The sequence below is a fragment of the Ranitomeya imitator genome, chromosome 3 (genome assembly GCF_032444005.1).
Source record: "Ranitomeya imitator isolate aRanImi1 chromosome 3, aRanImi1.pri, whole genome shotgun sequence".
NCBI lineage: Eukaryota > Metazoa > Chordata > Amphibia > Anura > Dendrobatidae > Ranitomeya > Ranitomeya imitator.
The window spans coordinates 252,581,862-252,593,880 of NC_091284.1; the positions used below are offsets into that span (position 1 = coordinate 252,581,862).

Consider the following 12,019-nt stretch of genomic DNA (forward strand, 5'->3'; position numbering starts at 1 on the left):
TACACCAAGAAAAAATCACGTAAATAGGGTAAATGGTGTGCACTCAGGTCATGGGACAATGAGGTGCTGGTAAACCGACCGTGTGGTCAAGTCAATCATAGAAAAAATTACCGCACACTCGATACTGGTATGATGCAAAAAGGTATATGCCAATTTTATTCAAGAAGACAAATCAAGATATTGGTTGCCACATAAGTAAGGTAGACAATGAACCCGACGTTTCGACCCTCCCGGGTCTTATTCATGGGGTTACTAGAATAGTAAAGAAACCGTATAAATAAAATATAACAATATATGGCAAGATTACATTATATACAAAATCATATACATTAAATCACCAACAAAGGAGAAAAAGGGGAAAACAGGTAAGACAAAACATTATGTACATAGCAACTAAATCTCAGGTGGTCGTACGACAAGGAACAGCGGAAACCATTGTCATATGAATCGAGGATCATGGTAATAGACTGTATAAAATTTACCTCTAGTCCTTGGAAATACACGCATAAAGGTGGCAGTAGTAGGGAAGAGCAGACGACCCCTTTTAGTATTAAGGCATAACCTATCGCAGTGACAAGATTATAATATTAATGAAAATAAAGGCAAAGTGTGTGACAACATCCTCCTCATGCAATGGGTATAAGACACGTGTGACCCTGATGGAGTAGTATCTGTAATGAAATAGGCAGTAGCGGGCTTACCGCAATGGACAAAATGCCGTCCCTATGAATAAGGATCCCACTAGTAGTGCTAAAGCTAAGGGGTACTATGTAATAGGGAGTGCCCACAGGAGTACAGAGCGGTCAAGTACAGGTAATAGCAGATACCTTGTGATGAGGCCAGTAAGGGCTGCTGTCCCGGTTAGAGAGGGCTGAAGGGCCGTAACAGATACGTTAGGTCTGTAAATGAGGAAAGAGTAGTAACCATGGGTTGCTGGTGTCCGGTAGTGACTGGCAGAGCAGGGAGAGAAGGGAGAGATGGCTGCGCAAAATACCTTAAAATGGTTGGTCTGGAGATCAGCGGCGCATCCCGCGCCCTGCTGCATAGTCCTAGAGGGAGGCTTGAGGAGTGGAGAAGGGAGGGAATGCCGCCCTAAAATACCGCCGGACCGGAAGTCCCGGACCGGAAGTGACGCGGTGACTGAGCCGCGCATGCGCAGATGGTATACCTAGCGAGAAAGGGCAGAGTGCTGCCCAGAAGTGGGAGTGTAACAGCGTTACTAGGAACGCTGAGGGCAATGGGAAAGGGGATGGCTCGCACTACTGGATATTGAGAGTACCAACAGAACGTGGGCACTGTAGGGGGAAGAGACGGGTGTGTGTGGGGTATGGAAGTATAGAGGGGGTGTGGAATGAGATCTGACATGGAATGAATGATAATGAAAGTGAAACAGAAATAGAACCAAGGTGAGCTGGCATGAGGAAAAATATGGTAAATGGACTGAAGGCAAAACGAAAATGAAAAAGTAAAAAGGTAAAAATTGAAAAATTGAACAATAAAAATAAATGGAAAAAATAACAAATAAAAAAAGGAAATAGGAAAATAAGAAAATAAAAATCGAAAAGGGAAAATGAAAAAGAATGAAAAAATAATGAAAAATAAAATAAAATAAAAACAAAACCGGACACCACTGATTAAGAATAACAGGTCCTTCATACTGGACACTAGCCATTTTCAAACTAGCCAAACGCGACATGGTGTCCGCTAACGATGGAGATAATTTTTCATTCAAAAAGTCAAATGGCGCTCCTTCCCTTCCGAGCCTTACCATGTGCCCAAACAGTGGTTTACCCCCACATGTGAGGTATCGGTGTACTCAGGAGAAATTGCCCAACAAATTTTACGATCCATTTTATCCTGTTGCATATGTGAAAATGAAAAAAATGAGGCTAAAATAATTTTTTTGTGAAAAAAAGTACTTTTTCATTTTTACAGATCAATTTGTGAAGCACCTGGGGGTTCAAAGTGCTCACTATGCATCTAGATAAGTTCCTTGGGGTGTCTAGTTTCAAAAATGGGGTCACTTGTGGGGGAGCTCCAATTTTTAGGCACACGGGGGCTCTCCAAACGTGACATGGTGTCCGCTAAAGAGTGGAGCCAATTTTTCATTCAAAAAGTCAAATGGCGCTCCTTCCCTTCCAAGCCCTGCCGTGCGCCCAAACAGTGGTTTACCCCTACATATGAGGTATCAGCGTACTCAGGATAAATTGGACAACAACTTTCGTGGTTCAGTTTCTCCTTTTACCATTGTGAAATCAAAAACATTGTTGCTAAAATATAATTTTTGTGACTAAAAAGTTAAATGTTCATTTTTTCCTTCCATGTTGCTTCTGCTGCTGTGAAGCACCTGAAGGGTTAATAAACTTTGTGAATGTGGTTTTGTGCACATTGAGGGGTGCAGTTTTTAGAATGGTGTCACTTTTGGGTATTTTCAGCCATATAGACCCCGTAAACTGACTTCAAATATGAGGTGGTCCCTAAAAAAAATGGTTTTGTAAATTTCGTTGTAAAAATGAGAAATCGCTGGTCAAATTTTAACCCTTATAACTTCCTAACAGAAAAAAATTTTGTTTCCAAAATTGTGCTGATGTAAAGTATACATGTGGGAAATGTTATTTATTAACTATTTTGTGTCACATAACTCTCTAGTTTAACAGAATAAAAATTCAAATTGTGAAAATTGCGAAATTTTCAAAATTTTCGCCAACTTTCCATTTTTATCACAAATAAACGCATAATTTATTGACCTAAATTTACCACTATCATGAAGCCCAATATGTCACGAAAAAACAATCTCAGAACCGCTAGGATCCGTTGAAGCTTTCCTGAGTTATTACCTCATAAAGGGACACTGGTCAGAATTGCAAAAAACGGCCAGGTCATTAAGGTCAAAATAGGCTGGGTCATGAAGGGGTTAAACAAGGTAGCAACTTTCTGTGAGAAGCTTTGACTCTTTCCTTTTTTACAACACTGCAATGCAAAGCCTATCAGTTGTAGTAAGTGGCGATGACTTTCCAGATAAAACCCCTGGTCTCTTAGATGGTGCCTTGTGATTTAGCATTTGCTTGTGTATTTGGTTATTTTTATCTGTTGCAATGTGAAATCCTAGTGTGTGTGCTAACCTTTTTATCTGGTTGAAAACCAGCATTCCAAAGTCCCAGTAGGGAGGCAGATATCATCCCAACTTGGTGTGTGATATCATCAGAATGTGGTCTACGAGGTAAATGCAAACTGCTGCTTGTGCAAGTTTTGCAGGGTACTATGCAGTTTACAGATACATTTCCAGTATGAAGGCTGTGTCAATAGAAATGGGAAAATGGCATGACAGGTAAGAGCGCCAGTCTATCGGCGTGTGTACTGCAAAGTTACATAATAATCTAATAATAATAATCTTTATTTTTATATAGCGCTAACATATTCCACAGCGCTTTACAGTTTTGCACACATTATCAGTTACCTGCCTTTACATGCCTTGGCATGCAATCAGTGAGGTTGTCAATGGTTGTCTGGAATGTTCTGCCACAGTAAATTCACTTGGGCATGCAACTCATTAAGATACGCTGCTGGAAGCTCCCTTTGCAACTGTTGACCACTGATGGACTCGATGGAAGACAAGTCTGGAGATGCTGCAGACCATGGTAACACAATTACACTATGCACGCTGCTCACAGTAGTATGAGCAACATCCGACCAAGAATTATTGTGTTCTAAAACAGCTCATAGGACAAGTTGGAAAAATTATCATACCATCAAATCAATGTAATTCTAAGTTTTTAGTGTTCCTGGAATGAAGACTACAGTGGTCCAGCTACTGTATTTTATGCCTCCTGTGACCACACAGCGTCAACCTGGCCACTGGTGTTGGGGTGAATTATTCTTAATTCTGCCAGACATATTATTCTTTTGTTCAGTGGGTCAAGGGACATGTGCTATTGTTTCATGTGAGTCTGTCCACTGACCTTTGTTGTTTCTTAATGTGTGGAATGCCTACTGATTATGTATTGCATCAGCCCTCTGCGTTGTACTAGTCTGCACAACTTGGAGGACAAAAATGCAGGTTAATTGAACAATCGAACAATGAAGGATTACCTCCCCTCACCTTCTCCCAATCCTGTGGGAGAATGCTCTGATTGAGAGCTGTGGATTATAAATGGGGGCTGCCTCTGTTTCCAGAGAGACGCTACAAGACATCAGCCCAATAAACCACAGCTCCAACTGGTGGAATACAGATAAGTTCCACTGCCCACCACTGAACCCACAAAGATGTTTGGCGATCCCAGGTTGGAACAATCAGGTCACCTGGCCAAATACCTTACTGTGCTCGATCAGCTTTCTAAGCTTGCTGCTACCCTCTGTCTGTGGGTGCTCACCAAAAGTGAGGTGCTATTGGTTGGAGTAGTTGTCCCTGGATGCCCCCAGGTTGCAAAGGTTCTAATCCCCAACAAGCCCGCAGAAGGTTATAACTCTGTCATTTGTACCATCGTGTGTTTTTGCTGGTAATGTACTGTGTACTATATAACACATTACTGCAGTGTGTTACCCTCACCCTGTGTTGTTTGAGTAGTATTCTACCCATGGGGAAGGAGTATGGGTAAGCGTTCTGTGGGATGAGCCCCGGTCCATGCAGTCTTTCAAAAGACAGTAAGGCCAGTAGACAAGAGCACCTACTGACCGTTGTGTATCCACTCCTCCCCACCCCATAATCCCGGAAGTAGAACTGGTTTGATGTTCCGTTATGAAAGCCTCTTCATGACGTTGCCCACATTTTCTCCAGAGCAATCTCCAGCTGTCATTGTGTCCAAAACAACTAATGATTAATTGCTGATGAGGATATAACTCCATTCCAGCCTATGATCTCCATCTGATGACCACATGAGGAACACCATGAAGAGGCCTCTACGAAGGAATGCCACATTGGTTCTACCCCAATATCATGATATTCACAAAAACATAATAACTAGGGTGCAGAAAATGGCAGCAGGTGATCTGGATTGATGAGTCAAAATATGAAATATTTGGCTGTGATAAAAGAGGAAGTTTGCTTGCTAATGGGCTGGAGATAAGCACAATAATGAGTGTCTGCAGGCAGCAGTGAAGCATGGTGGAGGTTCCTTGCAAATTTGGGACTGCATTGCAAGAAATTGACTTCGGGATTTGGTCAGGACTAATGGTGTCCTCAATGCTGAGAAATACAGGCAGATACTTTTCCATTATGCAGTATCATTAGGGTGACATCTAATTGGTCCCAAATATATTCTGCAGAAGGACTTTAACCCAAAGCATACAGTCAATTTTATCTAGAACTTGTCACGAGATTGTCACGTCCTCCTGGGAGATCTGGGGTTAGAATATCATTACGTATTGTTAATCGCAGATCTTCCATTTAACCTGTGTGTTGGTGTCCCATATTAAATGGATTTGGTTTCCTTTGGTGCTGAAGAGGTAAATGACCCTTTCTATGCTGATCAGAAACTTGTAGCTCCATTTTCAGCTGTTTCTGATCTGATCATTACCTCTCCCTATAAAACCTGGCCAGTCCCTCTCTGCATTGCCAGTGAAAGATTTGCTTCCTAGCTTCTTGGAGACGCTGTGCTGAATAGGAGTTTACTGTTAGTGCTGGAGATTCGTCTTCCTGTGTTGAGTGCAAAAGCTAACTAGCTGGAGAGGAGTTGTAGCAGTGATCTTTAGTTTGCTGTAGTACGTGTGTGTTTATCTCCTCGTCCATATTCCTATTTGGTTGGTACATTCCTATCCTTCCCTATATACTTCTCTACCTCTCTGGTGAGTGTCTGTATGTTTGTTGCTTTCTGTTATCCTGTTTCGTCTTTGTGTCTTGTTTGCCTTATATTTCTGTCCAGGCCTCATGAGGTGGGGGAGGGGACAGATCAGGAGTAGTGATGAGCGAATATACTCCTTACTTGAGATTTCCCGAGCATGCTCGCGTGACCTCCGAGTATTTTTTAGTGCTCGGAAATCTAGTTTTTATTGTCGCAGCTGAATGATTTACATCTTATAGCCAGCATAAGTACATGTGGTGGTTGCCTGGTTGCTAGGGAATCCCCACATGTACATGCTGGCTAACAGATGTAAATCATTCAGCTGCGGCAATAAAAACTATATCTCCGAGCACTAAAAAATACTCAGAGGACACCCGAGCGTGCTCGGGAAATCTCGAGTAACTAGTATATTCACTCATAACTAATCAGGAGATAACAGGAGCACAGTAAGGTCGGAGACCTTCGGGGCTCCCTTCCTTCAAGAGTACCACCGAGACAGGGATAGTAAGGGTCTCAGTTCCAGTGACAGTTTGAGGCCCCCTTCCTTACTGAATACCGTCACAGCATGACAGAAATATCTTCATTGTAGAAAGGAACAAGAAGTCCTGGAAGTGATGATTAGTGTTGAGCTACCTCCCTAATGTTCGGGTTCGGTTCGTCAAACAGGGACGTGTTAGACAAACTGTTCGTGAACGTTCGACGAACACCGTCGAACCCCATTGAAACCAGTGGCAGGCAAACACAAACACATACAAACACATAGAAAACACCTTAAAAGGTGTCCAAAAGCTACAAACTGCTCAGAAGACACAACAAACACATGGAAAAGTCACAACTACATATAGTCATGCGAAAAGAAAAGAGTTGTAGGCGTAAAAGGAGGAGGAGACACAGATATAGGCATGTCATGCCCTTCTAAAATCAAGAAAGGCTGGAGTAAAACTCTAAACTCACTCTACCAACACCCAGACGTCTTGACAAAAAAATAAAATAAATATCTTTAGGTAGAATGGCAGCGGGTCCATTCAGAACACTTTCCTTAGAAGACGTAGTGGTACCCCCGTTGCGAGTTGTGCCAAAAAATGAACCCAATACATTCAGACTAATCCACCATTTGTCATATCCAAGGGGCAGGTCAGTAAACGACAACATCGACGCGGAACCAAGTACAGTACTATGTACTGTACCTCCTTTGATGAGGCAATCAGGCGGGTCAAGAAGTTGGTAAGTGGCACCCTAATGGCCAAAACAGACATTGAGGGGGCGTTCCAGTTACTACCTGTGCCTCCGAATAGTGTCCTCCCATTGGGCTGCTTCTTTTAAGGAGCATACTACATAGATCGCTGTTTGCCCATGGGGTGCTCCATATATACTGCTCACTATTTGAGGCGTTTAGTTGCTTCCTCGAATGTGTCATCATGGACGTTTGTAAGGCGGCACATATTATCCATTACCTCGACGACTTCTTATGCCTGGGACCAAAAGAGTCGCCACAGTGTGAAAACACGCGATAGTCCACCTGTGAGAAGGAGAGAGCTGGAGGGAGAGTGGACACCCCTGAGCCGAGGGGTTAGATTGAGAAAGAAAGAAGGCGGTGTAGCTTGCTTCATGGGTGGGATACTCTGCTAAGTAGCAGAAATTGCTACTAGGCCCAAAAGGTTTTCCTGGGCCAGATGCCGTTAAAAAATAGTACTTAGGTAAACAGGTGGTGTAGCTTGCTTCATGGGTGGGGTACGCTGCTGAGTAGCACTAAATTCTACTAGGCCCAAAAGGATTTCCTGTGCTAGATGCCGTTACAAAATAGTTGTTAGGTAAACAGGCGGTGTAGCTTGCTTCATGGGTGGGGTACGATGCTGAGTAGCAGAAATTGCTACTAGGCCCAAAAGGATTTCCTGGGCCAGATGCCGTTAAAAAATAGTACTTAGGTAAACAGGCAGTGTAGCTTGCTTCATGGGTGGGGTACACTGCTGAGTAGCACTAAATTCTACTAGGCTCAAACGGATTTCCTGTGCTAGATGCCGTTACAAAATAGTAGTTAGGTAAACAGGTGGTGTAGCTTGCTTCATGGGTGGGGTACGCTGCTGAGTAGCAGAAATTGCTACTAGGCCCAAAAGGATTTCCTGGGCCAGAAGCCGATAAAAAATTGTACTTAGGTTAACAGGTGGTGTAGCTTGCTTTATGGGTGGGGTACGCTGCTGAGTAGCACTAAATTCTACTAGGCCCAAAAGGATTTCCTGTGCTAGATGCCGTTACAAAATGGTAGTTAGGTAAACAGGCGGTGTAGCTTGCTTCATAGGTGGGGTACGCTGCTGAGTAGCACCAAATTCTACAAGGCCCAAAAGGATTTCCTGGGCTAGATGCCATTACAAAATAGTAGTTAGGTAAACAGGTGGTGTAGCTTGCTTCATGGGTGGGGTACGCTGCTGAGTAGCAGAAATTGCTACTAGGCCCAAAAGGATTTCCTGGGCCAGATGCCGATAAAAAATTGTACTTAGGTTAACAGGTGGTGTAGCTTGCTTTATGGGTGGGGTACGCTGCTGAGTAGCACCAAATTCTACAAGGCCCAAAAAGATTTCCTGGGCTAGATGCCATTAAAAAATAGTAGTTAGGTAAACAGGCGGTGTAGCTTGCTTCATGGGTGGGGTGCGCTGCTAAGTTGCACCAAATTCTACTAGGCCCAAAAGGATTTCCTGGGCTAAATGCCGTTACAAAATAGTACTTAGGTAAACAAGTGGTGTAGCTTGCTTCATGGGGGGGGTGCGCTGCTGAGTTGCACCAAATTCTACTAGGCCCAAAAGGATTTCCTGGGCTAGATGCCGCTAAAAATAGTATTTAGGTAAACAGGCGGTGGGTGGCTGGGCTACTCTGATGACTAGCAGACACTGAAGCTTTGGAGCAGACCTCTGATTCCCAGGCCATAGTATGAGTAAAGAACTCTGCAGACGGCCCCACCCACCTGGAATTGACGATGGCAACGTCATGTAAAACTCAGCAAGGGGACTAAATAAAGAGTCTCCATTTTTTCCAAAAAATCGGCCACAGACACCACTTAAGTGGCATCAATTTTGCAAGAGTTTTTTAAAACAGTTGGTGAGGTGATTTTCAAAAATCATCAAGCTTTTAGTCTCCCCAAGATGACACAGGGGTAGAAAAGTCCTTGCGGATCAAGGATTTGCTCATCTTGATGAACGTTAGTCTGTCTACATTGTCACTGGACAGCCGCGTGCGCTTATCTGTCAGCACACCACCAGCAGCGCTGAACACACGTTCAGAGAGAATGCTGGCTGCGGGGCACGACAAGATCTCCAAGGTGTGAGTGGTGAGTTCAGGCCATTTTTCAAGATTGGAAGCCCAAAATGAGCAAGGGTCCAGTTCCACAGTCATGGCATCGATGTTAACTTGGAGATACTCTTGTACCATCATCTCTAGGCGTTGGCTGTGCGTCAGACTTCTTGTCTCCTGTGGCCTTGTAAAGGATGGTCTAAAAAAATCTTGAAACGATTGGAAAAATTGCTGTTACCACCAGATACGATGTTACTGTTACGGTTTGAGTGATGACTCGATAGTCCCACAGTTGGCAAGTTAGAACTCAGAGATTCACTTCGTGCACCACTGGTGTTTTGTGGAAAAGCAGATGTTAGATTCTGTAACAGTCTCTGCTAATACTCCTGCATGCGTGAATCCCTTTCTATGGCAGGAATTATTTCACCAAATTTGCTTTTGTACCGGTGATCTAAGAGTGTGGCAACCCAGTAGTCGGCATTACTTAGGATTCTGACAATCCGAAGGTCATGTTGCAGGTAGTGCAGCAAGAAGGCACTCATGTGTCTTGCACATCCAGGAGGACCAAGTCCTTGTTGTCTTGGTGGTGGCGAGGTGATAATCATGCTTCCTTCATCTGCTCTCTCCCCCCCAACCTCGCACAACAGAAATTTGATCAAGGTCTCCCTCATCTGATGAGTCTTCCATGCCCAGCGCCAGTTCGTCCTCCACTTCTTCCTCGCCTCCTGCACCTTCCTCAACAGTTTGGCAGCTACCATGCACCCTCGGTAATCCCTCTCCCCCAGCCTCCAATGCCAGCCGCCTTGGTGCTGCCAACCTTCTTGACCTTGCTCCAGAGCTGACCACAACTCCTCAGCTGTGTGACTCACATTTCCCAGACATTTCAATGTAATCACTGCCTGATGCCGTTGAGCCCTGGTGACAGCATAGTAAGGAGGTGTGCAGGATTCCTTCTTCCCAGTTACAATGCGGGTGGCAATACCAGACAGGCTTTGGGTGCAGGTGGAGGACCGAGAGGAGGTTGAGGAGGCAGAAGCAGTGGAGGAACTTCTAGATACAGAGGATAGACGAGCAACTCGTGGGGACGGCAAGACTCGGACAGCAGCCCCTTCTCCTGATGTCGCCGTAGTTATCCAGTGCCCAGTCACCGACATGCAACGCCCCTGTCCATGTCTACTCATCCAAGTGTCTGTGGTGAAATGCACCCTGTCACACACAGTTTCTCAAGGAAGCGATGATGTTGTGTGCGACATGCTGGTGTAGCGCAGGCACAGCTTTCTTTGAAAAGTAGTGGCGACTGGGCATCTGGTACTGGGGCAATGCGACGGACATAAGGTCTCGAAAATCCTCTGTGTCCACCAGGCGGAAAGGCAGCATTTCTGTAAAAAAGGGAAAAAAAATCTTCAGCTCACCCAAATGGAGTCCAAATTCCAAGAAGAAATCCGAGCAAGGATCAAGCGTGCAGCCAACAACGTCATGGATACAAAAGAAACGAGGGAGATCCAGCTCCAGGAAAGATAAATAGTCTCTGATAAAATCCAAAATAGCTTTATTGTCATGAAAAAATTTAAAATGTGGACTCCAATGACAAGTGGTATAACAAAGAAATCACATAGCAGCTCTCACTGCACTGAACGCGTTTCAAACACAGCTGTGTTCTTAGTCCTCATTCTGTAGCCAACAGCTTGCAGATGGAGAAATTCAACCTCTTAGCTTTGTCATGGCTAGGAGGAAATGGTCTTTTACTTGTCCACATCTGAGGGACTAAGGGCTGGCTGCCGTGCTTAGACGGAGTTGAGTAGGGTGTCCCCGGAAAACTGCTGGTCTGTGAGGAAGGTGCAGGTGGAGATGTTATGTTGCCTTGATCAAAATGTGGTGTCGATGTCAGAGAGCGCTCAACACCAGCAGGTGTTTCCATGTGCAAATGTCCTGACGACCTGCCAATCACACTGGCTGTTGCGGGTAAAGAGGTGGAAGGTCTGCATCCAAAACCATGTGCGACTGCTGTCACCACAGTCACAGAAGAAGAAGAGGACGCAGATGCACTTGATGGGGCAGACGGTGGTTGACCCGGCCCACTAGGCCGCATTGTAGCACAGTGAGCTTCCCACTGCAACTTATGCCTCATATCCATGTGACGGTTCATGCATGAAGTACTCAAGCAAGCTAGTGATTTTTTGGCCTCTACTGAGATTTTGTTGACAAATCTTACAGACAACATGAGTTGGGTCATCCTTTGCGATGTCAAAAAATGCCCAGGCTATGCAAGGCTTAGAGCCCGTATGGCCTGAAGAGCCACCACGACTTCTGGTCTGAGGCACAGTTGGGGTTGAGGATGCAGTTGTTGACGTGCTTCCAGTACTCCGTCTCTGTCCAGAAAGGCACACCGTTACCTCGTCATCAGACTCATCACTAGCATCCTCCTCCACCTCCTCTGCTGACCTCATGGACTGGCGGACTGGGGGTTGACAGTAAGTGGGGTCTACAAACTCGTCATCATCATCCTGTATGTTCTCACGCCAGTTGTCCTCAGAGCCAACTTCTTCCTGCCCCGACCGAAAAGTCAAGTTTTCGTTCCAATCAGGTATCTCAGTCTCATCATCATCTTCCTCATTGTCTCCACCAGCAGGAGTTACAGTTTGGGAACGAGGGTCTACATTATGCTCAGAACCTTCTTCATCTGGGCCTGGATCCGACTCACAAAGATTCTGGGCATCATTGCAGATCATTTCCTCGTCTGGATTCACAGAAGCTCTGGAGCAGACCTCTGATTCCCAGGCTACAGTATGCGAAACAGCTCTACAGACTCAACCATGTGTGTTACCCCTTGCTCAGAAGGGCAGCTGGAGACTTGGGAGCTGTGAGGAGGCAAGTGCGATTGGGGTGACAACTCTGAGGACTGGAGTAGTGGTGATGTTGAAGTTGACATGGAGGAGAGCCCACTTGAACGAGCACTTGAT

At 44.9% G+C, this 12,019-nt stretch overlaps 1 long non-coding RNA gene across 1 annotated transcript; it reads right to left on the reverse strand.

The window, feature by feature from the left end:
• Positions 1 to 482: 482 nt before the first annotated feature.
• Positions 483 to 1,070, reverse strand: LOC138672035 (uncharacterized). Its single transcript, XR_011319543.1, has 3 exons — positions 995 to 1,070; positions 828 to 899; positions 483 to 562 (listed from the first exon to the last, which is right to left on the reverse strand). It is a non-coding gene; the product is annotated as an uncharacterized lncRNA (long non-coding RNA).
• Positions 1,071 to 12,019: the final 10,949 nt, after the last annotated feature.